Source organism: Schistocerca gregaria, chromosome X, assembly GCF_023897955.1.
Source record: "Schistocerca gregaria isolate iqSchGreg1 chromosome X, iqSchGreg1.2, whole genome shotgun sequence".
NCBI classification, from domain to species: domain Eukaryota; kingdom Metazoa; phylum Arthropoda; class Insecta; order Orthoptera; family Acrididae; genus Schistocerca; species Schistocerca gregaria.
Genome location: NC_064931.1, coordinates 82,575,413 through 82,591,833, shown reverse-complemented (window position 1 = coordinate 82,591,833; position 16,421 = coordinate 82,575,413). Strand labels below are relative to the sequence as shown.

At 45.0% G+C, this 16,421-nt stretch overlaps 1 long non-coding RNA gene across 1 annotated transcript in view; it reads right to left on the bottom strand.

Moving 5' to 3' along the window:
- Positions 1–1,985: 1,985 nt before the first annotated feature.
- The window catches only part of LOC126298536 (uncharacterized), an 80,789-nt gene continuing 66,353 nt past the window's right edge, over positions 1,986–16,421 (bottom strand). The window contains exons 2-3 of the long non-coding RNA XR_007552618.1: positions 5,567–5,700; positions 1,986–2,291 (exon numbers count right to left, since the gene is read on the bottom strand). This is a non-coding gene — a long non-coding RNA (uncharacterized LOC126298536). The remainder of the gene's footprint in view (positions 2,292–5,566; positions 5,701–16,421) is intronic.

The following is a 16,421-nucleotide window of genomic DNA, read 5'->3' as shown; positions in this document are numbered from 1 at the left end:
TTCGCGCCGAATTGCTCATTCCGGTAACAATTCACCACTCACATAGATAAAAGCCTGTGTACGCTTGCGAAAACGCAATCATAAAAAAGATTTATCGCTGTCTAAGCATTGATGAATGTGCATTTAGAACAAACAGACAAACATAATTCCAAGCACAGTCGTACAGAAGTGAAAAATGCCCTCAATTCCAGTTATCCTACATGTTCGTAGATGTCCTAATGACACAGTGGTAGATGAGTCACGTCATTCATTCATCCATTCCTTGAACACACGCTTTCAAAGAACTTGTTCTCATATTCCATCCAGTGTTATTTTGTACGAGCATGTACGTCACCACACACAACCCAGCTCGTCTAGCACAATAGAACATAATAATTTTTTTCCCTGATATATTAATTTCCCATAAACCATGAAAACCAGTTAAGTATGCATGCATATAGCCAAATATGTGAAGACTCTTACCCACCTACACAGCTCCACTGAGGGTAGGACATATAATATTATATACTTAAATCCATATTCGAACCAACAATATTCCAACACGTACCATGTCCCTGTAGTAAAAATAGAATTCCTTTCCTGTACAGTACAAAATCACCCTTTTACATCAGAGCACCCTCAGCGGATCGATGTCGCTCTCAGAACTGCTCTACAAATTCCAGATCCGTTCCCCTTGACAAAAATGCGTTACACTTTCTGATCCGAACCTACTCTCTTTTCTACAGACATATCCAGACTTGGGTATTGCAATAACACACAGTTTGCCCACAATATTAAAAAAATTTCATCGTACTTACCGATATCAAGCACATACCAACATAGACCAAATAACAGTATCGCTCGCCCAACGTAACTCCCAATATAAACACTCCAAATTATTTCTCCACAATCCTCTTACTTTAGCGTGCTGTAGACCTCTGCTTAACTAGAAACAAGTTTTTATTTCCACTCGCGAATACTGATTTCTGCTGTGTACCATATTCTAAATCAAGCATATAATTTTTTTTTTACAAAGGAAATTAATTTCCTTCTCATGTCTAGGGAACATACGAGCACACAAAATCATTTTTCTCTCAACAAAATAAAAATATTGTGTTTGAAGAAGCAGGCTATTCACAGTAGACCAAATACCGACCCAACCCAAATACATGCTACTATTCACTCTTCTCAAACCCCACCCAACCACCAAAGCTATCCAGCAAATACTAAATATTACTTCCCTATTTAAGCATTTAGATCTTATTGCACTTAAGCCATCTATGCTCGCACAGATCCTTTAACTGGAAACGTTAAGCACTCCCGCCCCGGTCACCTGCACTGCGGCCAAGCATACATAGACAATCATTGTACGAAATAAACCTCTTAACGCCACCCCTACAACGAAATTTTACAATCCCGATGTCACTTTAACGACTTTCGACAATGAGCTAAGCGTCCCGAAATACACCTCATCGACATATGGCGCTCTGGAAATACAGATATCGCTACCATTCATATGACTACATATACTTTCACCTCTGCTATCGCAGTACAACAATTCAAATTCATACCCTGCCTACAAGTCGACATAATCATCTCCCTTCCTTAAAGATATACTTTATAACCATCATGCACAAAGTGAACTTATCATCCATTTCTTTAATAATACCCTAATAATACAAAGCCTTGCAACCTCGCCATAAAATTAGCCAATTTTGAAAAGTAATTCTGCCAACCGACTACAAATTTATCTCTTATTTGCAAGATTTATTTATCCTCTGTGCGTAATGTATTCTATCTATACACAATGTCACATGTGCTGCTATACACAAACACTCATTGAAAACGAACGTAAGCTTCACTAAATAGTATTCTTATTGAGCTCGTATGAACTGTACATAAGCTTTTCAGATGGCATGTGTCACGCTATCTACTAGTAATGATGTATTTCACTTCGAATAGGGGGCATCAATCTCTATCGCATACAAGCAGACGACACAGCCACATGTTTACTATATTACTATATTATTATATTACTACATTATTATATTATTTTCAGCACATCCATTTAAATTCAAAATAGCATTATAATCACAGTTATCAATAAACATCTATCGTTTGCACCAAACGAGACAGGCTCGTCATTGATTTTCCATGCAGGACATATAAACAGAAACAAATAATATTAATTTTTATTAACTCATGTAAAAATTTTACATCATAATCGTTGTCATTTTGCTCTTCTTCTTCTTCTTCTTCTTCTTCATCTTACTTCCCAGGAAGGAGGTACCATGGACTGTGGTCTTATCCATCTGTTCAAACAAAAATAAATAAATAATATATAAAGTACAACCCATTCAGTCCATTCTATAACACACACACACACACACACACACACACACACACACACACACACACACACACACACACACACACACCCCAGTCATTAACAGACCATGCCATAGATAACAGGCCGTTTCGAATGAGACTATATCTCACTTTTCTTACTACATACAGGACAGAACATTGTATTTATAAATTATATTTAATAATTACATACTTTAATCAGTATTACACGACTACTAAAATCAGTAGCGACTCGATACAGCTACTTGGTAAGCAGACCAGTAGACAAGTTCAAAATGGCAAGACGATAGCTTACCCTTTAAATTAAGCTCTTATACATTACAGCATGAAGAACCATACATACATCTGTATAAGTATACCTCATATAGACCATCAGGTTTACAAGCAATGTAAGCTATTATTCATTCGCTTAGCATACAATTAACGCTAACTCGCTTTGTGTAATCTTTTCACCTAGTCTCACTTTTAATGTGTTAAACTGTATTCACACTAAGCTCGTTATAGTCATTAATAAACAACCTTTTTTAAATGCACCACAGGCCCATTCAGTTATTTCCCTTGATGTATTGATAACTATGAACGTTTGCTTGACCCTATATTAGATATTTGTACTTCTGATCAACGTTTATCAAACAAGTTCCGAGCACATCACAAAGTCAGGAGCATGCAAAACACACACACACACACACACACACACACACACACACACACACACACACACACACACACAGAGAGACAGAGACAGAGACAGAGAGACAGAGACAGAGAGACAGAGAGACAGAGAGAGAGAGAGAGAGACAGAGAGAGAGAGAGATGTGATTATATATCCAGTGTTATAAGTTCACAAAGATAAATACACTCCTGGAAATTGAAAAAAGAACATATTGACACCGGTGTGTCAGACCCACCATACTTGCTCCGGACACTGCGAGAGGGCTGTACAAGCAATGATCACACGCACGGCACAGCGGACACACCAGGAACCGCGGTGTTGGCCGTCGAATGGCGCTAGCTGCGCAGCATTTGTGCACCGCCGCCGTCACTGTCAGCCAGTTTGCCGTGGCATACGGAGCTCCATCGCAGTCTTTAACACTGGTAGCATGCCACGACAGCGTGGACGTGAACCGTATGTGCAGTTGACGGACTTTGAGCGAGGGCGTATAGTGGGCATGCGGGAGGCCGGGTGGACGTACCGCCGAATTGCTCAACACGTGGGGCGTGAGGTCTCCACAGTACATCGATGTTGTCGCCAGTGGTCGGCAGAAGGTGCACGTGCCCATCGACCTCGGACCGGACCGCAGCGACGCACTGATGCACGACAAGACCGTAGGATCCTACGCAGTGCCGTAGGGGACCGCACCGCCACTTCTCAGCAGATTAGGAGCACTGTTGCTTCTGGGGTATCGGCGACGACCATTCGCAACCGTCTCCATGAAGCTGGGCTACGGTCCCGCACACCGTTAGGCCGTCTTCCGCTCACGCCGCAACATCGTGTAGCCCGCCTCCAGTGGTGCCGCGACAGGCGTGAATGGAGGGACGAATGGAGACGTGTCGTCTTCAGCGATGAGAGTCGCTTCTGCCTTGGTGCCAATGATGGTCGTATGCGTGTTTGGCGCCGTGCAGGTGAGAGCCACAATCAGGACTGCATACGACCGAGGCACACAGGGCCAACACCCGGCATCATGGTGTGGGGAGCGATCTCCTACACTGGCCGTACACCTCTGGTGATCGTCGAGGGGACACTGAATAGTGCACGGTACATCCAAACCGTCATCGAACCCATCGTTCTACCATTCCTAGACCGGCAAGGGAACTTGCTGTTCCCACAGGACTATGCACGTCCGCATGTATCCCGTGCCACCCAACGCGCTCTAGAAGGTGTAAGTCAACTACGCTGGCCAGCAAGATCTCCGGATCTGTCCCCCATTGAGCATGTTTGGGACTGGATGAAGCGTCGTCTCACGCGGTCTGCACGTCCAGCACGAACGCTGGTTCAACTGAGGCACCAGGTGGAAATGGCATGGCAAGCCGTTCCACAGGACTACATCCAGCATCTCTACGATCGTCTCCATGGGAGAATAGCAGCCTGCATTGCTGCGAAAGGTGGATATACACTGTACTAGTGCCGACATTGTGCATGCTCTGTTGCCTGTGTCTATGTGCCTGTGGTTCTGTCAGTGTGATCATGTGATGTATCTGACCCCAGGAATGTGTCAATAAAGTTTCCCCTTCCTGGGACAATGAATTCACGGTGTTCTTATTTCAATTTCCAGGAGTGTATTATTTTGCATTTGGTAGCCCACTCACCTTGCAGTGGTCTGCAGTAAGACCTGAAAGACTAAGTTTAGGAGGACTTAGATAAAATTTCGAGTTCATGTCATGAATGTTTGCTACGTTTAAAGAAGGTAAAATTTGGCTTGATCCAAGTGACTGGTGGGATTAGGCCATTTAACGTTTCGTCCAGTATCACTAGTGCCTTGTCTACTTGACACGTATGCTTCATTCATAGCAGATCCGATCGAATCAATTAATGGATTTGTTAGTTTTAAAAGCGACGCAATTAGTTCAGAAAATAAAAAAATATTCATCCGAGGATGGTACTGTTTTCTATGAACACGACAGAGATTTAGACAACCGGACTTCAAGCTAATGAGTAAGCTAATCTACCACAGACAACATACATTGCCTATAAGTACCACGACAAGTAGATAAAAAGCATGTACTTTATAGATTCATTCTAATATTGTTATATTTTATATTAATTGTACTTTTATGAAAGTGATAATACTATTTGAAATTATTAAGTAGGATGGGCAGTGAAGTCGAGAAAAGTAGGCGTGAGCTACAGGGTATGATGGGAGGATATACAACATGAAAAAGAGTGGGGAACGAATAAGAAGCACTCTGATGAAGCAAGTGATCAAGAGATGAACGTAGCCTTAACCCCTTTACTAGTCATCTAATATCGATGCTGACGCATTTGGTCTGCTGTAAAGTTATCCTGAGTTAACATGTATTAGAATTGGATGACTCTAAAGTGCCTGGTGACCAGGCATATAGTATTAAATTAAAACATTAATGATCAATACAATGCTCATATTATCGAAGTTAAATCAACACTGATGGTCCCATGATCATTGAGTTATCCATTTCAAATACATATAAATTAAAATAATTTCATATTTAAATGGAATATGAGCACACCATCAATCTCATTCACCTCCATTTGGTGAGTATCTGCCGTTGAAATCTTATCCCCACCACCTCCAAGTTCCTCACTGTCCTCCGCATAACCCACATATGGTTGCACTGGCTTTCTTGTATCTGCATATGGGGGTATGTCCTCGCCCATGACTGGAATAAAAATCAGTCAATAATTAATGTATTTATTGCTAATTATCCATGTATCTATCAATCAAATAATCAGTAAATTCGTTTTATCACAATTATACAGATATAGATACATCTCATTGCTATCTTCAGCACCACAGGAGTAGATCACTGACTGACTCGTGGTGGATGTTCACAAGACACAAGGCGAGCAGTGGAGAGAGGTCTGAAGTGCTTGCTATTGGAGGATCAGCTCTGGAGTAACACCCACTACAGTCCTTAGGGGCGGAAATCCTTATATACAACATAATAAGGATAAAGGGTTATGATATTTATGTTAGGTGAGGTCATATGTTATTTGAAATTTTCCCACAGAGCCATGTACTTCAGAGCACGAGGACACGGAACATGTTTGAATATTGTTGGGTTGGATATGGGTGTAAGTATATAATATTAATTATCCTACACTCACTGGGGGAGCTGTGTAGGTGGGTAAGTGTCTTTGCATATTTTGATATATGCATGCATACTTTTCTGGGTTTCATTGTTCATGGGCTATGAATATCCGCGGAAAATAGAATTATTATGTCCCATTGTGCTAGACGAGATGGGTTGTGTGTGGGGACGTACATGCTTGTACGAAATGATAACACTGTGGATGGAATATAAGTAGAACAAGTTCTGTGGAAGCGTGTGTTCAAGAAAAGGATGAATGGATGACGTGACTCATCTACCACTGTAACATTAGGACATCTACGAACACATAGGATAACTGAAATTGAGAGCATTTTTCACTTCTGTACGACTGTGCTTGGAATTATGTTTGTCTCTTCTAAATGCACATTCATCAATGCTTAGAAAGGGATAAGTCTTTTTTATCGTACACAGGCTTTTATCTATGTGAGTGGTGAATTGTTACCGGAATGAGCAATTCGGCGCGAAGCGTGAATGACGTCAGGTACGCCGGCTGGGAAAGAGTTTAAAGTGCAGGGGAGCAAATGGATCTGGGATATTCAGGAATAAATCTTCACAGTGTACGTGATTAGGCAATCGCTGGAGACCAGGATGTAAGGTGTCAGGCAAATCCAACACCTTACATGAAAACCCTGACATGATAAGCAAATCCAGTAGTATGTCACATAGGTCGGAATAAATCGTGACATTGAATTAACCTAAGTAATACGAGTAACGAGTGAGCAAATGGAATACCACAGACTAACACAAGAATGCCTAAATGCACGTCGTACCTTCCCACCGTGAGGCAGACGCAGTGCCGAGAGCAGAACCGTGTTAAGCCAGATAAGGGAGGGGCTGGGCACCCACGCCGCGAGCCTACCTGTGCGACTATACAACCCGCACGTTTTAGCGTGAGGCTTTTTCGTGTCTCAGGTACGTCAAGGATCACCCCCAGCCCATGTTAAAAGCTAGAGCCCTCCAGAAAAGCAGTATAGATCTTACGATAACGCTAAAAGGACCACACCAGCTGCAGGCTTTAGCGTGAAACTTTTTAGCGTGTCTGTTACATTAGGATCACTCCCCAGCCCATGTTAAAAGATAGAGCCCTCCATAAGAGCAGTATAGATCTTACGATAACGCTGAAAGGACCACACTAGCTGCAGGTTTTAGCGTGAGACTTTTTAGCGTCTCTGTTACGTTGCAAACTTTAAAAACATTGCCCCACCAAGAAAAGTATAACGTTTCTCATTGGATAGACAATTTTTGTAGGCGGAGCTTAAGGTTAACATTGAGACCCTGATTGGTCAGATAAAAAAAACTATTTGGCTGTGTTTTAAACTAACTTCGGTAAACTGTAGTAAGGAGAAGTTAGGAGAGAGTTGGTTCCGAGACGGCGAGCTGGATGGCCGCTGCGCCGGCCGTGCCGCCCTGACGCTGCTTAAATACCGACAAGGTAATGAACGCACGCGATGCCGCATTTTTGAGCGCATAAGGCTTTACTCAGAACTGCAGAAGTCTCATCTGTTACACCCCCTTTTTGCTTAATACTAGTGCCGATCGTTAATTAAAACTCATGGTGCTCATATTTGCCACTTGAAGAAAAGATCTGAAACGCGATGATTTTTCTTTTATATAGTTATTGAGAAGCCACATCAGCCACTGTAATCTATGACAAGTTAAATAAGTAATTAAAGATAATTGAGGGTCACTGTAGACCATTGATAGTTTTCTCTTTTGTGAAACTTAAATCAAGACTATAGATGTGATATGGCATAGGTCATCTTTCGATCGATTGTAGAACTTGGAAACCCATTTAGGGAATATTCGTTCACATTTTTGTTGAACACAGTTGGTTTTTACCATCCTGTATTGAAACATTTCCTTTTATCAATAGTGCAAGTTGTACACAATGTTTTGTGAGTAGAATAAAATTTCCAATGGTAAACGTAACTGCTTTTTCGACGTTATTTTACCAGCTAACTAAAAATAGGAAAGCCTTGAACCCTTTCCACTAAATTTAGTTAGTAGTAAGATTCTTTTACAGGGAGTGCAGTGGAGCTGACGCTGAGATCATTAAGTATTTGGTTATATCATCGATGGTCTCACTGAACTCTTCTGAATTCTACATGTCATATGTGGTCTGACGTCTCCTTACCAGCAACAGGTCTCAGGTTTAAACTAGTCAATTCCCTAAAAAACACGCTCAGAGCGTCGTTGCGCGAAAGTGGTAGGGAGACACGATATAGTACAGACAGACACCACCATGAATGTTTAGAAGGTGTAGGGAAAGTCCGCGTCAGCTGGCTGGTCCTTGGAATGACTGGATGACTTTAGATGGACAGATACCTGACTGACATGCCGCCGCCGGCGCTGCGACGCTAACTTTGTAAAGTGTGATGGAATATGTGATAGTTGGGTTTGATAGTAGTTCGTAAGCGTTTTTTGTATGCAATGAGTGCTTATGGATTGAAGTTTTTTCTCCATGTGCTGTTTAACGACTGTGAGCGTTAGAGACGAAATATAGTTTGACGATTTAGTAGTTGTTTTGGTGGTTATTGCATTCAGAAATGTAATATTCAGGCTCATGTCCTCGGCGGGAACGCCGTGTAATTAAGAGGGGTTAGGTATGTGGCAACAGCGCTGTTTAGTTGCCAGTGCAATATAGCAATCAGTTTCAAATAGTTGTTTGCTGTTCAAAGTCACGTCTGCAGAAAGAAACAAAAGGTGGAACATAGAGGACGAAGGAATTCGTGTTTTCCTTGTTCTATCGATTGTGATGATGATTATGTCGTCGACTGTACACAAGCGCACGTCGGTGATGTCTTGACAAGCATTACGTGCGCTGGTCGGGTATTCATTTTCACTGATAGCACTTACCATGCGCGCATGATTAAACTTGCTTGGCTGATGTTGCTTAATGACTAGAGAAGATGAGTGTGTATGGTATATTCAGGGATGTATAGATTCAGCACATAGATAATGGTAGGAGATTCTTTATGTGGAAAAGGAAGTAGAGTTTTGAAGTAAGAATAATATTGAGAACGTTTTAGATGGCTATTCTCGACGCATTCGTTTCGCGGCGTGGCGAGAGCAAGGCTGTGTAGTTCTGTATAGTTAAAGGGGTGCGTCATGTAGCGCTATGAGCGAAGCGCTGTGTGCTATTGTGTCATAGGCGGTAAAGACATCTGCCGCTAGGAGGTGTCTCATGTATGGATGCTGCGCCTTCGAATTCAGCGACGTCGATATAACGGCTATTGCATAGAGGAGACTTTCAGTTGCGTTCGGCGTCCGCACCTTGGGGCTGTGACGGAGCGCAGTAGTGGACGGACATCTGTGTGTGCTTTGACAGCTGACAGGCGCCTCGACCGCAAATGGGCGCGAAAGATATTGCAGCGTCTGTGCTCTGTAAATAGGTGAACACATATTGCGATAGGAATTTCTCACAAATGACCTATTATTGGCGGTTCCGCCACCTCAGTGCTTGCGGGACCCTGGCGTGGGGCCTGTGCATGGTTTGACAGTTGACGGACTCGTCGACTGTGAGTGCGATCGCGTCATCATCGGTGTCTAGCGGATAGGAGTTTCTCGTGTTTTACGTATGAATGGGGGTGCCGCCTCCTCATGGTTGCGGATGCCGAGCAGGGGCTGTGTGCAGTTTGACATCTGACGGATGCGTCACTTATCGCTACCTCCTGTGTACCGTACTGGACGGTTTACGAGTACTGAATGTGTTTACAAATCGGCGTGAAGAATTATTTAGGAGTTTGCCATTTGTTGTTGTGGTTTTTAGTCCTGAGACTGGTTTGATGCAGCTCTTCATGCTACTCTCTGCAATGCAAGCTCCTTCATCTCCCAGTGTAGTCATCTCTTGGTCTCCCTCTACCATTTTTACCCTCCACACTGCCCTTCAGTACTAAATTGGTGATCCCTTGATGCCTCAGAACATGTCCTACCAGCCGATCCCTTCTTCTGGTCAAGTTGTGCCACAAACATCTCTTCTCCTTAATCCTATTCAATACTTCCTCATTAGTTATGTGATCTACCCATCTAATCTTCAGCATAAAGTTTCTATTCTCTTCTTGTCCAAACTATTTATCGTCCATGTTTCGCTTCCATACATAGCTACACTCCATACAAATACTTTCAGAAATGACTACCTGACGCTTAAACCTATACTCGATGTTAACAAATTTTTCTTCTTCAGAAACGCTTTCCTGGCCATTGCCAGTCTACATTTTATATCCTCTCTACTTCGACAATCATCAGTTATTTTGCTCCCCAAATAGCAAAACTCCTTTACTACTTTAAGTGTCTCATTTCCTAATCTAGTTCCCTCAGCATCAGCCGATTTAATTCGACTACATTCCATTATCCTCGTTTTGCTGCTCCCTTTGCTGTCTGACAATTACAATGTCATCGGCGAACCTCAACATTTTTATTTCTTCTCCACGGATTTTAATACCTACTCCGAACTCTTCTTTTGTTTCCTTTACTGCTTGCTCAATATACAGATAGAATAGCATTGGGGAGAGGCTACAACCCTGCCCCACTCCCTTCTCAACCACTGCTTCCCTTTCATGTCTCTCGACTCTTATAACTGCCATCTGGTTTCTGTACAAATTGTGAATAGCATTTCGCTCCCTGTATTGTACCCCTGCCACCTTCAGAATTCGAGAGAGTATTCCGGTCAACATTGTCAAAAGCTTTCTCTAAGTCCACAAATGCTAGAAACGTAGGTTTGCCTTTCCCTAATCTTTCTTCTAAGATAAGTCGTAGGGTCAGTATTGCCTCACGCGTTCCAACATTTCTACGGAATCCAAAGTGATCTTCCCCGATGTCGGCTTCTACCAGTTTTTCCATTCGTCTGTAAAGAATTCACATTAGTATTTTGCAGCTGTGACTTACTAAACTGATAGTTCGGTAATTTTGACATCTGTAAACACCTGCTTTCTTTGGGATTGGAATTGCTACATTCTTCTTGAAGTGTGAGGGAATTTCGCCTGTCTCATACATCTTGCTCACCAGATGGTAGAGTTTTGCCAGGACTGGCTCTCCCAAGGCTGTCAGTTGTAGACCCTCTATATACTCCTTCCACCTTTCTGCTTTCCCTTCTTTGCTTAGAACGAGGTTTCCATCTGAACTCTGGTCCACTTTTCTCCAAAAGGTCTCTTTAATTTTCCTGTAGTCAGTATCTATCTTACCCCTAGTGAGATAAGCCTCTACATCCTGACATTTGTCCTCTACCCATCCCTGCTTAGCCATTTTGCACTTCCTGTCGATCTCATTTTTGCCTGCTTTATTTACTGCATTCTTATATTTTCACCTTTCGTCAATTGAATTCAATATTTCTTCTGTCACCCAAGGATTTCTACTACTCGTCATTTTTCCTACTTGATCCTCTATTGCCTTCACTGTTTCATCTCGCAAAGCTACCTATTCTTCATCTACTATATTTCTTTCCCTCATTCTCGTCAGTCGTTTCCTCTACAGTTCGGAACCGATAAATTGCGGTCAGAGTCCACATCTGCCCCTGGAAATGTCTTACAATTTAAAACCTGGTTCCTGAATCTGTCTTATTATATAATCTGATACCTTTAAGTACCTCCAGGCTTCATCCATGTATATAACCTTCGTTAATGATTCTTAACCACGTTAGCTATGTTTATGTTATGCTCTGTGCAAAGTTCTACCAGGCGGCTTTCATTTCTTACCTCCATTCCATATTTACCTACGTTTCCTTCTCTTACTATCCAATTCCAGTCAGCCATGACTATTAAATTTTCGTCTCCCTTCACTATCTGAAAAAATTATTTTATCTCATCGTACATTTGATGGATCTCTTCGTCATATGCGGAGCTTGTTGGCATATAAGAATCTGAAACAAATCAGGAGAATTCTGTGCCATCCGGGAAGTACCTTTTCCTGCAGAGTTGGCAAACATATCCATTGATGCTGCCAAGATTTGTTCATATTACAAGCTGGAAGAAAACCACCCTATGTATTGCTTTACAGACAGGACAGACAGGACAGACAGGACAGACAGGACAGACAGGACAGACAGGACAGACAGGACAGACAGGACAGACAGGACAGACAGGACAGACAGGACAGACAGGACAGACAGGACAGACAGGACAGACAGGACAGACAGGACAGACAGGACAGACAGGACAGACAGGACAGACAGGACAGACAGGACAGACAGGACAGACAGGACAGACAGGACAGACAGGACAGACAGGACAGACAGGACAGACAGGACAGACAGGACAGACAGGACAGACAGACAGGACAGACAGGACAGACAGGACAGACAGACTCGCAGGACAGACAGACAGACAGACAGACAGACTCGCAGGACGGACAGACAGACAGACAGACAGACTCGCAGGACGGACAGACAGACAGACAGACAGACTCGCAGGACGGACAGACAGACAGACAGACAGACTCGCAGGACGGACAGACAGACAGACAGACAGACTCGCAGGACGGACAGACAGACAGACAGACAGACTCGCAGGACGGACAGACAGACAGACAGACAGACAGACAGACAGACTCGCAGGACGGACAGACAGACAGACAGACAGACAGACAGACAGACTCGCAGGACGGACAGACAGACAGACAGACAGACAGACAGACAGACTCGCAGGACGGACAGACAGACAGACAGACAGACAGACAGACAGACTCGCAGGACGGACAGACAGACAGACAGACAGACAGACAGACAGACTCGCATGACGGACAGACAGACAGACAGACAGACAGACAGACAGACAGACTCGCATGACGGACAGACAGACAGACAGACAGACAGACAGACAGACAGACTCGCATGACGGACAGACAGACAGACAGACAGACAGACAGACAGACAGACAGACTCGCAGGACGGACAGACAGACAGACAGACAGACAGACTCGCAGGACGGACAGACAGACAGACAGACAGACTCGCAGGACGGACAGACAGACAGACAGACAGACAGACTCGCAGGACGGACAGACAGACAGACAGACAGACTCGCAGGACGGACAGACAGACAGACAGACAGACTCGCAGGACGGACAGACAGACAGACAGACAGACTCGCAGGACGGACAGACAGACAGACAGACAGACTCGCAGGACGGACAGACAGACAGACAGACAGACTCGCAGGACGGACAGACAGACAGACAGACAGACAGACTCGCAGGACGGACAGACAGACAGACAGACAGACAGACTCGCAGGACGGACAGACAGACAGACAGACAGACAGACAGACTCGCAGGACGGACAGACAGACAGACAGACAGACTCGCAGGACGGACAGACAGACAGACAGACAGACTCGCAGGACGGACAGACAGACAGACAGACAGACTCGCAGGACGGACAGACAGACAGACAGACAGACTCGCAGGACGGACAGACAGACAGACAGACAGACTCGCAGGACGGACAGACAGACAGACAGACAGACTCGCAGGACGGACAGACAGACAGACAGACAGACTCGCAGGACGGACAGACAGACAGACAGACAGACTCGCAGGACGGACAGACAGACAGACAGACAGACTCGCAGGACGGACAGACAGACAGACAGACAGACTCGCAGGACGGACAGACAGACAGACAGACAGACTCGCAGGACGGACAGACAGACAGACAGACAGACAGACTCGCAGGACGGACAGACAGACAGACAGACAGACTCGCAGGACGGACAGACAGACAGACAGACAGACAGACTCGCAGGACGGACAGACAGACAGACAGACAGACTCGCAGGACGGACAGACAGACAGACAGACAGACTCGCAGGACGGACAGACAGACAGACAGACAGACTCGCAGGACGGACAGACAGACAGACAGACAGACTCGCAGGACGGACAGACAGACAGACAGACAGACTCGCAGGACGGACAGACAGACAGACAGACAGACTCGCAGGACGGACAGACAGACAGACAGACAGACTCGCAGGACGGACAGACAGACAGACAGACTCGCAGGACGGACAGACAGACAGACAGACTCGCAGGACGGACAGACAGACAGACAGACTCGCAGGACGGACAGACAGACAGACAGACTCGCAGGACGGACAGACAGACAGACAGACAGACTCGCAGGACGGACAGACAGACAGACAGACAGACAGACTCGCAGGACGGACAGACGGACAGACAGACAGACAGACAGACAGACTCGCAGGACGGACAGACAGACAGACAGACAGACTCGCAGAACGGACAGACAGACAGACAGACAGACTCGCAGGACGGACAGACAGACTCGCAGGACGGACAGACAGACTCGCAGGACGGACAGACAGACTCGCAGGACGGACAGACAGACTCGCAGGACGGACAGACAGACTCGCAGGACGGACAGACAGACTCGCAGGACGGACAGACAGACTCGCAGGACGGACAGACAGACTCGCAGGACGGACAGACAGACTCGCAGGACGGACAGACAGACTCGCAGGACGGACAGACAGACTCGCAGGACGGACAGACAGACTCGCAGGACGGACAGACAGACTCGCAGGACGGACAGACAGACTCGCAGGACGGACAGACAGACTCGCAGGACGGACAGACAGACTCGCAGGACGGACAGACAGACTCGCAGGACGGACAGACAGACTCGCAGGACGGACAGACAGACTCGCAGGACGGACAGACAGACTCGCAGGACGGACAGACAGACTCGCAGGACGGACAGACAGACTCGCAGGACGGACAGACAGACTCGCAGGACGGACAGACAGACTCGCAGGACGGACAGACAGACTCGCAGGACGGACAGACAGACTCGCAGGACGGACAGACAGACTCGCAGGACGGACAGACAGACTCGCAGGACGGACAGACAGACTCGCAGGACGGACAGACAGACTCGCAGGACGGACAGACAGACGTTCTGGAGTGGCCAACATGTTCTCCGGCGATGAACCTTACTGGAAGTGCCTGGGAGTAATTGAAAAGGCCTGTTTATAGAGGATGTGACCAATCCTTCTCGGAGGGATACACGGCAAATTGTGGTGGAGTGGGACAATCCGGACGTACAGTGTTTTGGTTCTTTGGACCTGCTGATACTATGTTGCTATGACTTCAGGTGTGCATGAATGCCAGACGGCATGCTATTGGGTTGTAGAGGTACTTATGTCTACAGCTTTATGGACCGCCACCTCTGTAGGTCGCTCTGTGTGGTGGTACAATATGCACCGTATGGTTTTCACCAGCAATAAAAACAGTGGAAATGGTGTTATGTTTGTCCCTCTGCCAGTTGTACAGGTTCTTGAACTCTTGGGACCAAGATGATGCAGGACTTTGATGTGTGTACATTGAAGGTCACTGTTCAAGAAATCAACATTTCCAAACTAAGTAAGCAAGTTGTGCTGTCTGGCACGTCTCAGATGCCATAACTTAGCAGTTATATTGAAAAATTAAATGCTAACGGATTACCTTTGAAGTTGGTATGTGAAGAGCTTAAGTACACAACATGAAAATTTGTGGCTTACGCATGTGACAGCTTGTATCTCCACAACTAACACATGCGATCACATGCGATCACATGCGATCACATGCGATCACATGCGATCACATGCGATCACTCACAATGCGACCAATGTAGCTGTAAGTTACATTTACATGCCATCTTGCTTTTGGATCCATCCTTGCTGGATCTACAACAGTGCAATCGAACTGACTATATGGAAACCTTACCTGTTGCTGTGTGTGTAGCTACAGAATTGAACAATATATGTTTTGGTGCATGTTACATTTTATTTGTTTAACTGAAGCATTACTGAAGCGTGTTATCAGAGAATGGTGACCAAAAATGAATTTGTCAACTGAAGTATCACGTTACGGCCTTAACTATGAAATTTGTTTAAATGATGGGGAAACAAATCAGAATTAAAGTTCTGTGGGAGACGGAAGTGACGTTTGCAGAGAACATTGTTTCTGGGCTCACTGCTACTATAGGAATTCATGACCAGAGCGGGAATGTGTGTAATTCAAGCTAGGCGAGCGAGCCAGAGGGCAGGGCAGGAGAGATGAAAAACTAGGTGATCAAAAAAGTTCGTATGAATCGCAAACTGCACAAGTCACAGAATAATGTAGATAGAGGTACAAATTGACATGCTTGAAATGACATGGGGTTTTATTAGAACCAAAAAAGCAAAGTTCAAAAATGTCCGACAGATAGCGCTTCATCTGATCAGAATAGCAATTAGCATAACAAAGCAAGTCAAAGCAAAGATGTTCTTTACAGG